The 21,578-nt window shown below is 41.1% G+C and overlaps 1 protein-coding gene across 1 annotated transcript in view; it reads left to right on the top strand.

Moving 5' to 3' along the window:
• GNB3 (G protein subunit beta 3) overlaps window positions 1-21,578 on the top strand; it is a 549,058-nt gene that overhangs the window by 388,025 nt on the left and 139,455 nt on the right. The gene's annotated exons all lie outside the window — the stretch shown is intronic.

Raw genomic sequence — 21,578 nt, 5'->3', positions numbered from 1 at the left:
AGTGACTTGCTTAGAATTATATTGTACACATGTCAGGGTGGAGGGAGTCGAACCCAAAACTACAGAATAAAGTTTACTGAACCTAAAATACCTTTACTGAATTGTCACTTGCGACATAGGCAAATTTACATTTAAATAAAAGTAATCAAACTGCATTAACAAGTTCAGATTTACAAACATTATACTTCACATATATTGCTATATATCATTTAACCTAAGCAACATTACATCAATTATTCAATTCCTGCCCTTTTTTAAACAAGAAATATCTTTATTAATCCATCACTTATGACATAGGCAATCATACATTTATATAAATGAAAATAAACCACACTGATACAATCCAAGGTCCAAGCATTTTACATCACAAACCTTATTGAAACCCTCCCAGTTGCAAACATTATACACCACTTATAATCTATGCAATCATTTTTACTCAAACATTGCATAGCTCATTTAAGTCCTGCCTTTGTTTAAATCTCATTCCTGTCCTGTATATATTGTTCCCACAATTCACATTTTTCTCCTATGCAATTTGCTCCTACCCTTTTCTAAAGATCTATGTTCCAGTTGTTTTATCTCTGTTACTATATTCACTACTTCTACTATAGTTGGCTTAGATTCTGATTCAAATTTTTAGTAATTACTTTTTCGGCAGACACCATAATTAGATACAGCAAGGACTTACCATGTCTAGGCAGTTTAGATTCTGTATCATAACTCAGAAAAATCATCTCCCTCATCACACCAATCTGCCCACCCAGCATCTTTGACAGTGCATCCTGCAGGGAATTCTTAAAGTCTGCCAACTCACTGCACTCCCAGAAAATATGTTTCCAGTTATCTCTTTCTTCCCTGTCACACCTGCAACATTTGCTGTCTACCTGCGGAAAATTCTCTGGAGTCTACTTGGGATATAAATATATTTCAAACATTTCCAAGCAAAAATCCTAAATCTTCTAGATTTTGTTGCATATTTGGGAGACATACATATATCCTCCCATTGTTTCTTTGTGAATTGCTTATCCAATCTCTCTCCCCAATCCTTTCTAACCTCCTCTGATTGATTCTTATAGTTATCATGCAATATTTTATATGCTCTATTAATTATTCCTTTTTAATGGCAGCTTCACTTTTAGATTGTACTAAAAACTCTACCAGTGCTGGTCTTTCATTTAGGACTTCCCTATTCCTTTCTCTTTGCCTATACTCTGATATCAATCTTTGATAGGGAAGGCAGTCTCTAACCTGTAGTCCAAATAAATCTTGTGTCTTCCCATTCTATCATCTTTCCCTCTCAAGTTATTTCCTCCTAATCCCTTGGTTCCTTTGCCAGTTTTCTCCAATAAATTCCAGCCCCTTTCTTCCCTATTGTCTGTTACCCAAATTGCAGTCATTCATATCGTCAGAATCTTCCTTCTCCATTCCTGTGTTGGCTTAGTCCTTAGGATACTTTCTGCTACTTTATGAATATAATATTCTGTATGATTATTGTTATTCTCCTCAAAGGCCTGCATCCAAAATACCACTCTCTCCTTGTTTCTTGAGCTTCTCCCTGTTTCATCATAATCCCTTTCCACTTTGAATTACAGTTTTCTGCTTGTGCTATGTATAGGAGTCTTAACTGCATAGCTCTGAAATACCCCTTCAAATTGGATAATCCCAATCCTCTGTGCTCTCGTGGAAGAATCAGCTTATCCCACTTGACTCTTGTCATTTTCCCCTCCCAGATAAAGTTCTTCACCATTTTATTAATTGCTATGCACAACTACTCCTCTGGTTGATAAAATATGCCTCATCTGTGTATAAGACTAAAGGGACTAAAAACATTTTAACTGCTTGTATCTCACTATCCATATCCATATAATAGAGCTTCCATTTTCTCAGTTTTTGTATTATCTTTTGTTTAGTCCCTTCCCACATATCTTTTGCTGCCACACCAGAATCATTTTTAATACATACTCCTAAATATTTCATTTTATCATGTCTCCATAAATATGGATATTGCTGAACCAATTTATATGTGGGTATATAATTTACTGCTGTCCCTCTTGTTTTAGCTTCATTAATTCTGCATCCCGAAAATATTTGAAATGGTCTCAAAAAGTTGTCTCTTTCTGGTTTTGTCATGTATAAAATAATATCATCTGCAAATAAAGCCAGCTTTTCTTGACTACCATGCCAATTATATCCTTGAATTTCTGAGTCCCTTTTTTTCTCTGCCAATGGTTCTAAATATAATGCAAATAACAAAAGGGAAAAAGGACACCCCTGCCTGGTCCTTCTGCTCAAGCAGAAATTATCAGAGAGGACCCCACCCACTTTACTTTTCTTCTCCAATAGCCTCTTAATCAGGCTTATATTTTTTTCAGGAAATGGAAATGCTTCCATTGTCCTGCTCATAAAGTCCCAGCTCACTCTGTCAAATGCTTTCTCTGCATCAAGACCCACCAACAACAATGGTAATTTCTTACATTCTGCTTCCTTCTGGATCATCAGTGTTATATTAATGTTGTCAAATGTTTGTCTCCTCTCCATAAAACCACAATGGTCCATATCTATCAGTTTTGGAATTACTTTTGTCATTCTTTTAGCCATTATAGACACAAAGACTTTATAATCATGGTTTAGTATTGAAATGGGCCGTATGAAGCTGGATCTGATGGATATTTACCCTCTTTAGGTGTTACAGCTACCACCGCTTTCTTCCAGGATGTTGGTACTTCTCTTAAAATACTGTTAAACAAAACCTTCCAGATATTTATAAGTTTTTACCCTCCTAGCTTCCAAACTTCCACATGAATACCATCTATTCCTGAGGACTTTCCTGTAGATTTTTTATACATCACAATTTGTATCTCATCTCCTCCTATCCTAACCATTAGTAATTAGTAATTGAGCCTCATCTACTTCTAACCTTGGCTTATTCAATTCTTCCATAAACATTTCTATTTCTATCTTTTCTTGATTTCCATATTTCTCTGCTTTATACAGACTTTCATAGAATTTCTGAAATATTTCTAATACCTCTACAGGATCTCTTGTTATCTATTTTATTATAGGCTCCCTAAGCTTGGTGACTTCCCTTTCTACTTTCTGCTGCCTGATTCATTGTGCTAAAAGTTTTTGTGCTCTAGTGCTATTATCAAAAAACAGCTGCTTAACAGCAGTCTTTCTAAACTTGTGCATATTATTGAGGTGAACCCTTATTTTCTGCTTAGGATTCTGCAGTTGATCCTCTTCTTGTTCTGTGAGATTCCCCCTATTATGTAATACTTTAACATTTGTCAGTCCCTCTACATAATTCTTTTTACTTTTTAACAATAATACTTGTTACTTCTTAACTATAGCTCCCTTTCTTTTATTTCCACCCTATTTTTAAACTCCACCTTAATTTTATCCCACTCCCTAGCTATATTTTGAGAAGTAATTTCTACCCTCTTGAATAGCTTCTGAATAATCTCCACTACCCATTCTTTAAATTCCTTTCTTTTCAACAGATAGGTGTTTTATTTTAGCTATTATTGGTGTATGATCTGAAATAGTCATTGGGTATGTATCAAGACCTTACATTAAATGCACATGTTCGTGTAAAATGTAAATTCTGTCTAACCTAGCCCAGATGTTCATCGTGCATACAGCTGCAGTAATCACAGATGGGTTCTCTGCCGTCAGGCGGTCCCTCGGTCGGCCGAATTCCAAAGTCTTGGTCCGGCGTCGGTTGTTGTCACTTTCTCTTCTGACGTCAGTGAGGCCAGAGTATATAAGATACAGCCGACGCCATGTTCTTCAGTCTTTTTTGCCGCGCGGTGCCCGAAGCAGAAGCAGTTCGCAAGTGCCGGTCGGCCAGCTCCTGAATTACGAAAATTTTGGAAACCGAAGTCTTCATTAAAGCTAAGTACCCCGTTGGGGAACCTTTTCTTGCCTCAGACCGATGTCAGAAAAAGTTAATAATTGTATTTTTTGTGGGAAGCAAATACAGCATAAGGATTTCCATTCCCTCTGCATACCTTGTTTAGACCCAGACCACGATGTCTCGGGCTGTCGCTTTTGCGCTACCTTCAATAAACGCACTATTAAGCGTCGGGCGGAGTTCGCCCAACACTATTTTGGTAAAGCTTTCGATTATAAGATGTCGTCGGACACTCCGACTACCGTTTTGTCCAAAAAACGCAAGGAGAAGGACCGACATGCGAGGCCTGCGGTCCCCGCCGACACCACGCCAAAACAGGCTACATGTGGTCCGGTTCTCAGCAAGATGCCTTTGCAGTCCCTGATTACCGACGACACTCCTTTGGCGGTGTCCTCTGTACCCGAGACCACTGGGACCTCGGCCCTTTCCCAGACTACAACCACCGAAGCCTTTGCTAATGTTGAGCCTACTAATGTGGACAGGTCCACCTCCACCCATGGTGTCTTTAGACCCTCATCTTCTTTTTCTATTAAGGCCTTTACTAAATCCAAAGCAGCCAGGCATCCCAAGAGGCCTGTTGCACAGGGCCCATCCCCAGGCCCCATGCCTAAAAAACAGATGCTTAAAATGGCTGAGGATTTAATTACTCTTATCAGGGGTTCTCAACCCCCTCCAGACAAGAGACCCAGAGTGGAGGAAGATTCTCCCTCTTCTGATCAGGGATCCTTTTTATCAGAACATTCTGATGTAGAGGAACACTCTTACTCCCCTTTTGAGGATTCGGATTCAGAGCAGTCCATCCCTTCTGTATCCCCTCCTGAGGATTTTTCCTTTGGGGAAACCTTGCACACCCTGAGGGAACACTTCCATTGGGAAGGCCAAGACTTTTCAGATTCTAAGAAAAGACTTAGGGAATTTCTTTTGTTACCTCAACACAGACCTCTGGCGATACCCCCTGTTTTGGACATACTTGATGATGTTTATTCGGAGGCTTGCCTTAACCCGGATTCCCTGCCTCCTGCACCAGTCAAACCTGATAGGTACTACAGAGTACCTAACTCTCACCAATTTCTCTTCAAAAGCCATAATGCTGACCCTGAAACCATTTCACAAGGCCCCAAGGGATTGAAGGCCTCCACTGCCAAGAACCCTCTTCCTGCAGAAAGAGAGTCCAGATCTTTAGAAAGGTGGGGAAAAAAGGTATATACCTCGGCCACACTAGCCATGAGGGCCCTAAATTGTCAGTTTCATATGCTCAAATATCAACAGTTCCTGTTATCACAATTAAGGAATAAAATGTCTCAACCTGAACAACCAGATATGAGGGAGTTACAGGATATGATGCATAGTGCAGAGCAAGTGGGTAAACATACTTTACAATGTGGTTATGATGCCCTAGAGGCCTCAAGTAGAGCGGCTGCTACAGGATCAGTCATTCGCAGACATGCCTGGCTTAGAGAACAAAACTTGCCTGATCATGTGAAAGCTAAACTTCTAGATTCTCCTTTACAAAAGGATGTCCTGTTTGGTACTAATGCTGAGGAGATACTACAGAAAATGGAGGAAAAAGCCAAATCTATGCAAACTGTCAAAGCCTTTTTACAGGTCCAACCTCCACGTTTTAGCAGAAATTGGCCTTCAAAAAACTGGTCCTTTCCAGCCACCGACAAGCCCCAAAGAGGTAGATACAGGCGCACAAGGGGCAGAGGGCAATCACAAGGATCATACAGAGGCCGGCAATGGCAAACTCCAGCACCAAGAGGTGGCGAGGACAGTGCCCAACAATACAGGAAGCAAACCCAATGACTCCCTCATTTCCATGCCAAGCAAGTCTCAGCTGGCAGCACCTTTGGGAGGAAAGCTAGCATTATTTGCAGGCAATTGGCATATTGTCACAACAGACAAATGGATCCTGGACATTATAAACAGAGGCTACAAATTTCAATTTCACACTCTTCCAAAAATGAGAGGCATGCCAAACCTGCCACTGAATCAAAGGGCAGAGGCACAACTACAAATTTCAAAGCTCATAAGCATGAGAGCTATTCAAGAGGTACCTACTCACGAACAAGGTCAAGGTTTCTATTCAAGACTTTTTCTGGTACCAAGAAAAGGAACCGACTGGAGACCCATTTTGGACTTATCCATCCTAAACACATTTCTACTCATACCAGAATTCAAGATGCTCACATTACAGCAACTTCTTCCCATGCTGGGCAAGGGGTTTTGGCTGGTAACATTGGACCTCAAGGAGGCATACCTGCATGTCCCAATCAGACAAAGCTGCAGAAGATACCTCAGATTTCTTGCAGGTTCAATCCACTATCAATTCTCTGCATTGCCCTTTGGCTTATCTACTGCGCCCAGAGTATTCACAAAGTGCCTGGCATCAGTGATTGCCTACTGCAGACTTCAAGGGATACAAATTTACCCTTATTTGGACGACTGCCTGATCCAAGCGGGCAGCAAGAACATACTTCTGGAACATCTGGCATATGTGACACGGTTAATGCATGCTCTGGGATACACAATCAACAAAGAGAAATCAAGGTTAACACCATCTCAGAAAATAATTTCCCTGGGTGCCAACTTGGACACAAACACCCAGATGGCCTACCTTACGCCAGAAAAACAGGGGCAGCTATCTCAGTACTTCAAAATACTAGAAAAAAGTACCAGGCTTACTGCAAGGAAAATCCTGCAGGCTCTGGGATTCATGGCATCTTGCATTCTTTTAATCCCATGTGCAAAGCTGCATATGAGGAAACTTCAATGGTACCTAAAAAAACTATGGTCTCAACACAGTCACAGTTTGGAAACAATAATACCAATAATCCCATGTTTGCAAAAGGAATTTCTATGGTGGGCCCAAGCATGTCAAGCAAACACAGGCCTCCCATTCTGCAAGCCTCAAGCAAAGCAAGTTATCACAACAGACGCCTCAGACTACGCCTGGGGGGCGCACATGACGGACAGGTGCATCCAGGGCAAATGGTCCCAAAAGGAAAAGCACCTTCACATCAATCTAAAAGAAATGCTAGCAGTAATAAATGCAATTACAGCTTTCAAGGACTTCCTGCATCCAGGACAATTACTAATAAGAACAGACAACACCACAGTAATGTGGTACATAAACAAACAAGGAGGAACACATTCATACCCCTTGTGCAGACTAGCCATGACTCTTTGGAACTTGGCTCTGGAATGGCAAATCGAACTTCAAGCACAGTACCTGTCAGGATTGGAAAACACCCTGGCAGACAATTTAAGCAGAAATATGACAGATCCACACGAATGGAAGTTACATCCTCAGGTGTTTACAGAAATAATCCAAGTGTGGGGGAGGCCAGACATAGATCTTTTTGCCTCCCACAGGAATCATCAATTGGAAAAGTTTTGTTCGAGGACCTTTCATCCAAAGGCCTGGAGAGTGGACGCCCTTTCATTCAGTTGGACAGCATGGACAGTTTACGCATTTCCACCTCTGCCTCTTCTGCCCAAGGTGCTTTTGAAAGCAAGAGCAGACAGACAGAAGATGATACTGATTGCTCCAGATTGGCCAAGGCAACACTGGTACCCACTGCTGAGGAGCCTAACACATACTCCCCCCTGGTCACTGCCTCTAATGCCTCTTCTGCTGACTCAGCACAGCTACAAAACTCTTCACAGTCAGCTGGAAACACTCAATCTCGCTGCATGGAAAATCCCTTAACACCTCAACAGACCCTAATCTCCAAGGAGGTGCAGGATGTCATTTTGGAGGCCAGAAGGCCATCTACTAGAAAAGCTTACTCCGCAAAATGGAAGCGGTTTTGTTCTTGGAATGAGAAAAAAGGCCAGGACCCTAGAAAACTGAACTTGCCTCAGGTATTACAGTGTCTAGCTGAGCTGCTGAATAGTGGACTTTCATTTTCTTCCATAAAAATCCATGCCTCAGCCATTTCTGCAGAATTCAACACGGATCCTCCTTTATTTTCTCACCCACTCTTATGACAGTTCCTCAGAGGGGCTAAGAATATAAGACCACCAAGGAGACAACCAATACCAGCCTGGGATCTTAATTACATACTAGAAAAGTTAACATTGCCTCCTTTTGAACCAGCTGCCTCAACAGATTTGCAATATTTGTCCTGGAAAACTGCCTTCCTTCTGGCTATCACTTCAGCTCGTAGAGTTTGAACTACAGGCCCTCATGGCGGTGCAGCCCTTTCTCATTTTCCATCAGGACAGGGTTGCCCTTCGTACCAACCCATCATTTATGCCTAAAGTGGTATCCAAGGTAGCTTTAAATCAAGCCATACACCTTCCTACCTTTTACCCCAATCCTCAAAACAAAGGGGAAAGGCTACTACATTCTTTAGACATCCATAGACAGCTACGTTACTATTTGGACAGAACAAAGTCCTTCAGGAAATCAGAACAACTCTTTGTGTCCTATGCTGTAGGGGCTCAAGGGAAGCCAGTTTCCAAGCAGACTATTTCTAAGTGGATAGGCCACTGCATTCGGTTTTGTTATTCCTATCATGGGAAATCTGTTCCTACTGGTATCAGATCACACTCCACCAGGGCCACAGCTACCTCTACAGCCTTCCTCAGAGGAGTTCCTACCAAAGATATTTTGGAGGCAGCCACTTGGAGTTCTGTACATACCTTCACAAAACACTACCACCTGCCTTTATATTCCAGAACAAGAGCAGGCTTTGCCACTGCTGTTTTGCAGGGCATTCTGGCTCAACCCAGTTCCTCCTAGTACCTACCACCCTGTGCGTAGCTTTGGGACTCTACCCATCTGTGATTACTGCAGCTGTATGCACGATGAACATAGTACAGTTTTGTACCTACCATAAATGTAGATGTTCGAGTGCTAATACAGCTGCAGTACAGGTTTCCCTCCCTCCTTCCCCACTTGGTAAGGGCATAGGGCCTAACAACCCCTTCATACAACCTGACTGGGTTATCCTTCTTTGGTTTATTTGCTTGCAACCACTTATTTTGGATTATATTGCATTACTTGTATATATACATATAAGCATAGGTTATGTATTGCCTTCCCTCTGGGGGCACCTGACATCTGGGGCAAGAAAGACTGAAGAACATGGCGTCAGCTGTGTCTTATATACTCTGGCCTCACTGACATCAGAAGAAAAAGCGACAACAACCGACGCCGGACCAAGACTTTGGAATTCAGCCGACCGAGGGACCGCCTGACGGCAGAGAACCCATCTGTGATTACTGCAGCTGTATTAGCACTCGAACATCTACATTTATGGTAGGTACAAAACTGTACTTTTTTATATCTTGGGGAATAATATGTAAATTCACTCCAAATTCCTATTACTGAATTCATATCTCCCATGCCAAATATTTTCATAAATTTCTTCAAAAATCTAACCTCCTTTATTATACTTCCCCTTCTGGGCCCCCCAGACATATCTTCACTGCTGCAAATCAAATTCCAGTTCCCACCTATAAGTATTATTCCTTGCTGAAAACTGATTATTTCTCTGAGAATTTTCTTAAGCTCCATTATAGCAGTTTTGGGTGGAATGTAAATATATGCCAGTGTAATCCTCCTCCCTTGCCAGTAGCCCCTTAGCACTACAAATCTGCCATTATTAACTTTTTAATCTCTTTTACCACTTTTGGAGCTTTTCCTGCAATTAATATAAGTACTCGTCTTTCCCTTTTTCCCAGGTATTCCACTGAATAACCACCCTGAAAACATTTCTTTATCACATCTACATGTTCATTTCTTTCCAAGTGTGTCTCCTGTGACATAGCTATTTGCACTCTACATTTTTTAATATAGTCCACTACTCTTTCTTTTTTGTATTTATCTGTTAGCCCACTAACATTTAAAGACATTACAGAAAGTTATTATTCACACATTTTATGTATAACACCTTTTTGTTAAATGTCTAGTTCTACCTTTTGTGTTACATGCATACACTGGCAGGTTGAACTTTTATACAGTTGTTTCTTGTCATATCCATTTGAGCCTATGCCACACATTACAAAACTTTTTGTTTTATTGAAAGCCCTTAAACAAAAACAAAACAAAACAAAAAAAAATAGACCCTAAAACCTACTTACAATACTAACACACAAAACTATGCACATATGCAAATATTGAAGTTTTACCCTCCTAATAGGAACAAATGCCCCAAACTGACAGCCACACTCACGGACTTGAGTTAACCTAAAAGAAAGGTTATCCATGCTAAGACGCATGGTGCAGCTTGTGATTCTACTCTATCCCAGCTAGGAAAAACCCTGAATGCTTTCAGAGAACACTGTCTCCTAGCCAATTTCTCTTTCCTCCCCCCTCAACCAATCACTCTCCATCAGACTGTAACTAATTTCTCTTTATCAGATTCTCTCCATAGAGACATGAGAGCCAGACAGCCAATTTCTCATTACCAGATTGTCTCCATGGAGACATGAGAACCAGATAGTCAATTTCTCTTTATCAGATTGTTTCCATGAAGACATGGGACCAGATACAGAATTGCTACCAAGCATGCATTCATTTGCTAGAAAAAAGCCTCATAATATTCAATATTCTTTTTCATTTACTTGCTTTCTCTTGAAACTTGTTACTAAACCAATTGAAGGTCCTTAATCCAGTCTTTCCCCATGCAAGAATGAGAAAAAGCACATTTATTTTTCTTTTATCATGCTCTTTTAAACATTTTTACACTTCAGTGCCCACACTTCTTAAAACTGAACAAGAAGAAAAAAAGAAAGAAGGGAAAATTAAAAAAAGAACAGCAGCACCTGTTTACAATCCCCATTACACTTAAAAAATAACTGAGAAAACTTTACTTTATAGCATGCAAAGAGAACCATACAGCACAAAAATAGTACTATTAAGAAAAAAATGTCTTTACTTATAGTTAATTTACTCCCCCTATCTTCTCCTCTCCAAAGCATTTTCCGAACATGAAGTAGGGCATATGCTTAAAGTCCCTCATAAGTCCAACTAATTCTGAAAAAGTCCAATATTTTCAGATTTTCTTGTTCTGTCATGTTTACAAATTATTGCAATGTAATCCCACATTAAGTTACTGGTTTTCTTACTGTTCATCTCCATCTCACAAATGCTGTTTCTGCTTCATTTCAAACATACTCTCGATTCTTCTAGTCAACTCTCATGCTCCCTTCCTTCTCTCCAACCTTTTCCTATGAAACATTGGAAAAGGTTTCACATGTACAGTCTCTCTCTGGTCTTTATTACTAAAAGAACAAGAAGCAGAATATCTTTCTGTTTCACAGCTCACTTTTTGTTGGACAAACTTTTGTACTTCCTCCTTAGCATGTACTCCATCAAAAATGATTTTGCCCCTCCAGGGAAGAATACCTTGAAGACAGCTGGGTACAACAGTTTGAATCTCACACCTGAATCTCAACATTCTCTGAATAGTGAAATGAATTTACTCCTCTTCTGCCTGGTGTACAATGAGTAATCATTCTCCAAAACATTCTACTCTCTTCCACTTTTAGTATTTTGTCTTTTTGTCACAGTTTTGTCAGAATCAACTCTTTCTGCTGGTAGGATTTCACCTTTACTATTAAAGGTCTAGGTTGCTTTCTCATAGCCAGGTTTGTTGCATTCACACAATGTGCCCTTTCAACTAACAACTCCTGCTGGGGAATACCAATGCAGTTGCTTATTTGTGCTTTCATAAAATTAATGCAGTCTGTTCCTTCCAGCTTCTCTGGTGTAGCTGAAAATCTCAGGTTTTCCCTACATGCTCTGTCCTCTAATTCTATTATTTTTTTAAACGTCTTTTCCTGAGTAGTCTGATATTCAGCTACTGTTTTCTTCATTTCAACCTCTGATTTTTGCAGCTTTATCACCTCATTTGAATATCTGTTTAAAACAGCTTCCATTTTTTTCCAGCCTTTTGTTTGTGTTGATATACTCCACCAGTGTTTTGTTTACTTTAAACAGGTCTACGTACAGTTGTCTTATATCTTCCTGTAGGTTACTGGAAGTCATGGCTGGAGGTTGCGTTATTTTTTGCTGAACAGCTGCAGAACTTTCCCCAGTCAGAGTTTCTTCCTCACTTTTTGTAGCTGATTATTTTCAGGTCCTCTGTATTCTTTTTTCCTGGCATCCAGGCTGTACACTAACTAGCCAGTTACTGAAATTTATCTATAAATACAAAAGTCTACTGACCTTCTCTGCTGAGTTTCTGTTTTCACACTGGGAGAGCTAGAATTAAACTGTTACTCAATGGGCAGCGATCTTGGAAGTCCACTGTCTACTACATTGACATATTATCCATCTTTAGATTCTGCTCTACTGTTTTGTTATTTATTTTCTGAAAAAATGTACTTGTTTCCTTTAGTTACATGAAAGTCTCTGTTTGGCATCTTCTTCCATCAGCTTGTTCTTTTCTAAATGGTATGTGTGATAAGTTCCCTTAGCCTCTCTTTCCTGTGTCACAAGTTATGCTACAGACATTGAACTATTCTAATAATTTTGCAGACTGCCTCCTTCTTAGCCATGTGCTTTCTGAGATAGGGTCCCAGAATTACATAGAATGTGATCACCATGATGGGTGTTTCCTACCTGAAAGGATAAAACTCTCAAGGAAAAACTCAACACCTATCTGTCCAGATGCTCTTTTTGGTCCAGTGGTAGAGACACCAGCATGCCACCAGGATATTCTGGAAGTCCTAGGTTTGAGTCCTAAATTAATGCTAATATCATGCTTTCACTTCTATGATTCTAACAGTGCATAAGCAGAGGGCTTTCTGTGTGTGTGTGTGTGTGTGTGTGTGTGTGTGTGTGTGTGTGTGTGTGTGTGTGTGTGTGTGTGTGTAATTTGACCTTAATCACTATGCTGGGGATTTCCTAGCTCAATGTATAAAGCTCTTAATGGAAAATTCAACACCTATCATAGCACATGCTCTTGTTGGCCCAATGGCAATAAAACCACCATGGTATTCTGGAAGTTTTGGGTCCCAAATAAGAGATAATACTATCCTTTCACTTCTCGGAGTCTAATAGTGCCTGTATTTGTGCATGTGTGTGTTTGTAATTTGACAGAACAGGGTAGACAAGATGCCAACACATTTTTATACAAACTATTAATGAATCATTTTCGCAAACCTTCATTTTGATCAGTTTTAACACACTGTCATTCCAAATGACAAACTGCAAAACAGGGCATCCTTTTTTGAGCACATAATGAGTCTCCTGAGAAATTATCCAGCTGTGATGAAGAAGAGCTTCTGTCTGTCATTTCCTTGACTGGTTTAAGGATTGGCCTGGAAGTTGGAGAGCAGTGGTGACTAGAGTGAGTGGATAGAGGCCAGCTGTACTTTTTTCAGGGAAATGGTTTAGGTTGTTTCCTATTTAGCTGTTATATGATCATATCAAAGCCAAACATAATGGTGAGGAATAAAGGTCAAAATCAGGAGCAGGTTTTAACATTCATACATAAAATCCGGTAAACACCACTGAAGAACGCTCCAAGAAAAACTAAGAAGCTCAGAAAAAACAAAGAGCATATCACCATAGATAAATGAAACAATTAAAATAAAATCTTTAATGTACAATCCAACTGATAACTCAGAAACAGGACAAGTGCTTTTGGCATAATGCCTTCTTCAGATCCTGAAAATAAATCCTGAGTATCCTTATTTTAAAAAAAAGCAGTCATCCAATCACATTGTAAAATCCTAATCAAGTGATTCTGTTCACAAAATCCCAAATGGAACATCTAATTAATTGCAATGGTTCTCAGCAATTCTCCTATCTAGACAATACTAGGCTGGAAAAAACGGCAAGCCTCTTTTCTAACCAATGGGGCATCTCCTCTATTACTTCCTATTTACTCCTATTCATTAGAATTAGAAATCTTCACAAAGTTATAACTTCCCAATAAGATGCAAAAGGTGACAATATGCCTCTTTTCTAACCTATCAGAAGACAGCACTGATTCTTCGTACTTAATTTCCATTCTTCTAAAGAAGGTTTCAGCGGGACTAAACCGTTCAACCCAGGCAGGCAGGCAGTCAGCTTTAGGATCATAATCCATTTGGCTTCCTTCACTTCTATTTTGTTAAATAAGTCACTTTGTAAAATCCTAAGCAAGTGATTCTGTTCAAATAATCGCAAATGGAACATCCAATTAATTACGATGTTTCTCAGCATTTCTTCTGTCTAACCAATGCTAGGCTGGAAAAAACGGCAAGCCTCTTTTCTAATCAATGGGACATCTCTAATTGCAATAGCAAAAATGTTGTCTATATTGCCACCTGCACTACCTGCTCAAGTTATTATGTAGGAAAAACCAACAGAATGCTCAAGAAATGGACTTATAAACATCAGTCAGATATAAGGAATAAAACAGAGACCAATGCTCTATATACTCATGTTTGAGCTAATGTTACGCATTCATTCAAGTTTATGGTTATCTCTGTGATTAAACAGACTTTAAGAGAAGGGGACTTAGTTAACAAAACAAACGTGGAGGAAGCCAAATGGATTATGAATCTAAGAGCTGACTGCCCGCCTGGGTTGAATGTCTTAGTCCCGCTGAAACCTTTTGTAAAAGAAAAGAGATTAAGCACGAAATGATAGTGCTTTCTCCTGATAGGTTAGAAAAGAGGCGTGTTGCCTCTTGCATTCTACTGTGAAGTCATAACTTCATGAAGATCTCTTACTCTTATGAATGGGAGCAAATAGGAAGGAAGTAACAGACCATTGGTTAGAAAATGTTATAGAACAACCCACTGAGCTATAAGTATAACTACTACCAGTAACATGTAAGAGTATTCGATATACATGTCACGGTCTTAAGACAGTGACATGGGCATTTTTTTCTGGCTATACTGCTCAGACAAGCTCCACGTGGGTTTACAGAGTGGTCCTAGCAGAAAGGAACTCGAAAAAGCGACTACCTTCTGGATTTAAGTATCTTTGCTTTTTTTTCACTGAAAATAGCTTCTGCTGCTTACTTTGAACTAGCCTGAACTGTTTTTTTACTGATTACTGCATTTATTTTAAAATCTGCACTTAAAGTTACATTTAGTCGAATTTAGTCGAAAGTTTGCTTGTTTGTTTGTTTAATTGAACTGTGGAGGCTGCCCACTAAAGTGTGCTAGCCTGTGTAACTAATTTATCACTGTCTCTGCATTTTCTGTGTATTTCTGAAAAAAAAAACAACAAATAATCCTTGTTTTCCGCCTTTCTCGACTAGTTTAGACCAGTATACAGGCATTGCTGTATTCTGGGCTGTGGTGTAGTTCCTGTGTTGTCCATTACCTTACTTGGATAGAAGGAAGTTTCTTTGCTCACCAGTGGGAGTGGGGAGCCTTGAGCAGCCTACCTGTCCTTGGGGGAAGTGACCTCAGCACAAGAAGCTGTTAGTAATTGGTTGTTTGGGACCATTCCTAGCTCTTTTGTAGTTCACTGCTTAAAATCCGCGTTTGCACGGCTTTGCGTGGTCGTGCGCATAGCGCAGCGCTGGTTAAACTTTTTCTGGCTCCGCCAAGTCTGCTCTTCAATTTTTCCCTTAGAACTGTTCTACTTGCAATCTAAACAGCCTATACTCTATCTGAAAAGCTCAGCACTTGCTCCTAAAGCATTTTGTATACAGGTAAAGCACTCTTAAACAAACAAAAGTACTTCATTCACCTAAATTCTGTTGAGTACCCATTTCCCTATAGGTCCTTTCTGACTCAGTTACACAGCAATCTTTTTCACTATTTCTAGCATGTCGAAGGGTCAGTTGCTGGCGTTCTCTCCTGTTCAGCTGGTGAATCTGGGAATCTTGAGGCAATGTTACAATTGCCTCATGTACACAGACAACCCTCTCCTCCTCCCAACAAATACAAATATATGTGAGAGATGCAACTATATAGCCAAACTGGGGGCTGAGCTCTCTCAATTCAGTACTGGCAAGACCAGTCAGGAGGAGAAGGTAACCACGCACACCACAAACCCAGTCTCACATAGAACTATCACAACTGCAAACCAAACACATAAACACACAAAAACATACTCAGAGGCGCTGATTAAAAATCTACCAAAACAACAGAGGCCTCCAAAGCAGACACCCAAGCAACCACCACCTCAAGACATAGCACATGCAACACATAGTTCACAAAGTCAGTGTGCTAAACAGTCACAGCCCTTAAGGCCAAAAACATGCCAGACACCCTTGTTATAGGCCACTCCATAGTCAGGCACACTGACGTCCCGCCCACCAGACTGAACAAGGAGAGGGTCACAGTAAGCTGCCTGTCGGGAGCTAGAATCCGCCACATAACACAAGCACTCAGGTCACTCCACAGCAAGTACAAATATGACTCAGTCATTGTACATGCCGGTGTGAACGACCTGAGACGTACCTCCCTGGACTACATGAAAAGAGACATAGAGGAGCTCTCTGATTATGTAGCCCAGGCCGGTATGACCCTGACCCTGAGCAGCATCTTACCCTCACCAAGAATAATGCCACAGTACAAAGACAAAATGATCAGTTTTAACAATTGGCTTAATTACTGGTGTCATTCTAAGGGGATCCAGTGTCTGTCTGCTTGGGATGACATGCTTGACAAGCCACGCTGCTTCGCAAGGGATGGCTTACACCTGTCACCCCTGGGCTTCCGGATATTGGCCAAGGCTCTTGCCACTCCCATAGTGCCTTTTTTAGGCAAGGCTCAAATGACAAACCTACCTCCCTAGAAAACACAAGTGGAAAAAAACTAAGGGTAATGCTGCTCAATGCCAGAAGTCTAAACCTCAAGATGCACACCCTCGAAGCCCTCCTCAGTATGGAGAACATCGATGTCTGTGCAGTGACTGAAACCTGGTTCAAGGTTCCTGACAGCACCCCAGCACTATCAGGTTTTACCTCATATCATGCTTTCCGGCCCCAAAACTTGAACCAAACCACAAAAGGAGGGGGAGTATCCATTTTCATCAAAGATACCCACACCTCCAGGTTAGTGGCAACGCACGAAGCATTGGAGACTATCCAGGTGCAACTAACCATAGGCAAAACTGCCTTACAGTTTGTAGCATGCTACAGACCACCCTCTCAAACTCAGGAACCCCACACAGCCTTCCTGAAGACACTGGAGAGTATGAATGTCTCTCCAAATACCATCATTTTGGGAGACTTCAACTACCCAAACATAGACTGGGAACATTACTCAAGCCCCAACACCCTAGCCCAAAGGTTCCTAGAATTCATAAACTCAAATGCAATGGAACAACTAGTCACCATTCCCACAAGAGGAGACAATATACTAGACCTGATCATCACAAACATGGGAACAAAATGCTCCACACCGGAAGTACATCCCTCTTTGGTAAGATCAGACCATAAATTAATCTCACTAGAAATCCACATCCCGCCCCCACCCCCTGCACAAAAGACCACAGTGAAGAACTTCTCAAAAGCAAACTTCACACTTCTTAAGACTGAAGTGGTATCTTTCAAGGCCCCCTGGGCCAGTGGAAACCACAACCCGCACTGCTGAATCTTTTGCAAATGCCTTCTATGGGCACCTTCAAGAATGTATGGATCATGCAATCCCAAATAAAACCAAGACCCATTCCCCCAAAGGCAGGCACCTGGTCTGGTGGACCCCAGCCATAAACAAACTTTACAACAGGAGGAGGAAGCTACTACATGACAGAGCAAAATCCCTAAATGGGAAGGCATCTCTGATCAGTACTAGCAAAAAACTACGATCATTCATAAAATCATCCAAAGCCAACTTTGAGAGAAAAATCGCAAAAGACACAAAAGACAATCACAAGGCCTTCTTTAGCTATGTTAGAAACCTGGGTGGAAACTCCCAGATATGCTCAGAGTTAGTCCAAAATGACACAAAATACACTGAACCCACTGACATTGCCAACATTCTGGCAGACAGATTCAGTGCAAATTTCTCCTCCCCCTCCCCCCCAAAAGGAGAAATAACTATCGCAGCAGAGTATAGCCTCCCTAACATCTCAGATGCCCAGGTGAGAGCCGCCCTCTCTAAAGCTAAAAACACAGCATCAATGGGACCAGATGGTGTCCCAGGCTGTGTGCTACATGAACTCCAAGAGGAACTAAACCCACACATAAGGCTGCTGTTTAATCTTAGCCTTACTACAGGATACGTACCCAAAGAGTGGCGTACGGCAACAGTGGTCCCACTTCACAAAGGCGGTGCTTCTACGGACCCTGGAAATTACCGCCCCATAAGCTTGACGAGCCTGGTCTGCAAAGCTATGGAGAGGATCATTATGGAACTCATAAACAAAGACATTGGGGACCTACAGACATTGGATACTACCCAATTTGGCTTTGTCAAGGGCAGATCCTGCCTTTTGAACTTGGTTGACTTTTTTGAAACAGTCACTAAGGCCATTGATGAGGGCAAGGCAGTTCACACAGCCTACCTTGACCTTGCAAAAGCCTTTGACACAATACCCCACTCGGGCATCATAGACAAACTCACCAGCTTAAATGTAAACCCATATGTCACAAGATGGGTTGCAAACTGGCTCAAGGACAGAATCCACAGGGTCAGAGTTGCTGGAGCTATGTCAGACTCTAAGCCAGTCACAAGCGGTGTCCCACAGGGCTCAGTCCTGGGACCCCTCTTGTTCGGCATTTATTTTTCCGAGGTACAGGCAAACATAGGAGGATTGTGGCTGACAAAGTTGGCAGATGACTGCAAACTGGGCGCCATAATTGATACTCCAGCGGACACAAACATCCTTCAGAGAGGCCTCATAGAAACGGATAATTGGTGCCAGAGCCATGGCCTTAAGCTGAACGCCAAGAAATGTATAGTCATACCCTTTGGGAAAAACAAGGTACCGACAAATTACCACATAGGTGGTAATCCATTAAGTACGGAAGAGGTAATCAGGGACCTAGGGGCCCAGGTTGACAGTAACCTCTCATTTGACCCTCACATTGCCAAAGTGGTTAGGAAGACCTTCTATATTGCCCACCTTATCATGAAGGGTTTCACATCTAGATCAAGAGAGGTCATTGTGCCCCTGTACTCTTCTCTTATCAGGCCAATGATTGAGTACAATGCCCCATTTGGGATGTATCTCACCAGACACCTGCAGCAGTTGGAAAGACCCCAAAAGTTCCTCACCAAGAGGATAAAGGGTCTTAAACGTATGTTATATGCTGCCCGACTGAAAAAACTCCAGCTCTATTCAGTCGCATACCGCCTACTCAGAGGTGATCTGTGCCTGACGTACAAGGCCATGTCCAATCCTGAATTAATGGACATGCTCCACCTCAGAAAATCCAAATCCATCAGAGCCACGAGAACAAGTGACTTAAACCTCAACACAGAAATAAATAGAACGTGCTGGAGGGACAGATTCATAACCCAGAGGCTCCCTACACTCTGGAACAGAATCCCAGTCCATGTTAGGCAGAGCCCCTCACTGACTCTATTCAAGAGAAATCTCGACGAGTGGATGGGAGATTGTAAGTTTACCCCAGAGGTCATCTCTGTGTCACTACTAGACAGAGTCATAGTAAACTAAACCCTAAAAGGGCATAGTATTCTCATCCTAAGGGGTGGTGTAAGCCACATACACTCTGGCTAGGCTTATAAATGCCCTAGGGCAGATAGCCTAGTACAAACCTATGAACCTATGAACCTAAAAAAAACAGCTTCAGAAAGCAACCAGTAGTTTTAAAGTGCATAAAGCGCTTTTCGTTTAAGAAAATAAAACTTCTTCAGATGCCCAGTGCTTGATGCACTTTAAAACTACTGTTTGCTTTCTGAAGCAGTTTTTTTTTTTCTATTTTAGTAGTTTATTTTGTGTTTTTCCGCACGGTCTTAAGACACCTAGATCCATGGAAAGAAGATGAGTCAGACACTTTGCCTAGACTGATTTACTTAAAATATACCGTGCTAGTGACATATGATTTTAGGAAAACTACTTAAAACGGACAAAGGAGAAAATGTACCAATACTGCTGATATTGCATACACCAACCAAAATACTCCAAAAGAGAAAGTTTTTGCAAATACTAAACAGACGGCTGTTTTAGCATTTTTTATCAGTGGCCAAACTCTTTGCTGGATGAAATCAAGAAACTTGTGATCTTCTAGACCACTGGAGGGCAAAATAGCCACTGACTGAGGCAGGGTCAATGGATGGGAAATGGATGTCTTACTAAAGCAAGCCCAATGAGGTTTGACAAATGATTAATGAGACAAATAACTTAGACGCAGAGCAGAAACAATGGTTACTGTGATGGGTCAATGGAAAGGAATCATTGTTTAGTGATGAAGGGTAAAACTGCTGTTACTATGTTAAAGAAAACAGAGAGATAAGAGGCTTATCTGCTAGGCCAGGAAAGGAGTAAAGGATTAAAGTTACCAGTGGGGAGAAGAAATACTCATTGCAAAGGTGGGATTGACAAGAGAAAGGAAACCGCACATGCTGACCCACTGCTAGAGAGCCGGATGTGTACAGGAGAAGAAGGTCCATTCAAGCACAAGACCTGACTATTAAAATTAAGCTTCTGGAGATGAAAAATGCATATTGACAGTGGCTATAGATTGTCTCTGCTATTATTGATGAAAAGACCCTTGTAGACCAGCAAGCAGTTTATTAAGTGGTACCTAACAGGATCCGTTACTACAGAACTATTGAAGTTTTATCATAGTCAGCTTTCCCACAACTCTTAGCAGAGTTAGGAGGGGTTTAAGCATGGATCACAGAGTATGATGAAGAACTGTCAGTTCTGTGTTTACCTTATAATATCTCTGTATCCTTTGGGATATCACAGTGGCCATTCTAAGTAAATTACATGCCGTAAGATCTTAGTGATGATGACTCAAACATATGCAACTGGGTTTGTATATAAGAAAGAGTAAAAGGATTAGAAAAGGACTTAACAACATTAGAGAAATGACCTAAAACAAGGAAGCTTAATTTATATGCAAAACAAGCAAATAAAAAAAGTATGCATATACAAAGCAATAACCTGCAAAATAAACGTAGAGAGTGGGAAGGAAAGCAAAAGTAAAGTTAAATGAGGAAAGTACACACATCAGATAACCCAAACATAGGTTCATAGATTAGTACTAGGCGAACTGCTTTGTGGCTATTTTAAGCCTAGACAATTACCCCATGTGAGAGCCAAACCCTACACCTTCTGTTCTTAAAGTAAGGAGCTTAACCATTATGCCATCCTCCCAACTCAAACATTTGGCTAGCTTTCTTTCTGGACCATTTTGTACCTACCCAGTTTCCCTTGGGGAGAATCAAACCCTGTATTTCTTGTCTGTGAGGTAAACACCTTACCCATTGCAGCAAACTCCTACTCCTATAAGCAAGCATTGTGATAAAAAGTAAAGAACCCAGTCAGCATACTGATAGGCATGAGAAGAAATATCCCCCGTGAAAACAGTAGATTATTGTTCTGCTATACAGAGCAGCTGGTGAGATCCCTTCTGGGTACTGTGTGCATTTCTGGAGACTTTGAAGGTGGCAATAATTTTACATGACCTTCCCCCAGAAGCAATAGAAAGAAATAGAATGGGGGCTTAGTGTGTCAGAGACAAGTCAAAGTCATTCTTGTTGCCTTTCTTCCAAAGCCAAATATATATGTAAACTACAGGACACAATCAGAACAGAGAAGACAGAAGGCTCACTCAAG

Source organism: Protopterus annectens, chromosome 8.part0 (genome assembly GCF_019279795.1).
Source record: "Protopterus annectens isolate FY-2018-M chromosome 8.part0, PAN1.0, whole genome shotgun sequence".
In the NCBI taxonomy this organism is placed as follows: Eukaryota; Metazoa; Chordata; order Ceratodontiformes; family Protopteridae; genus Protopterus; species Protopterus annectens.
The sequence above is the reverse complement of the archived record's forward strand: the minus strand, read 5'-3'. Positions and strand labels throughout refer to the sequence as shown.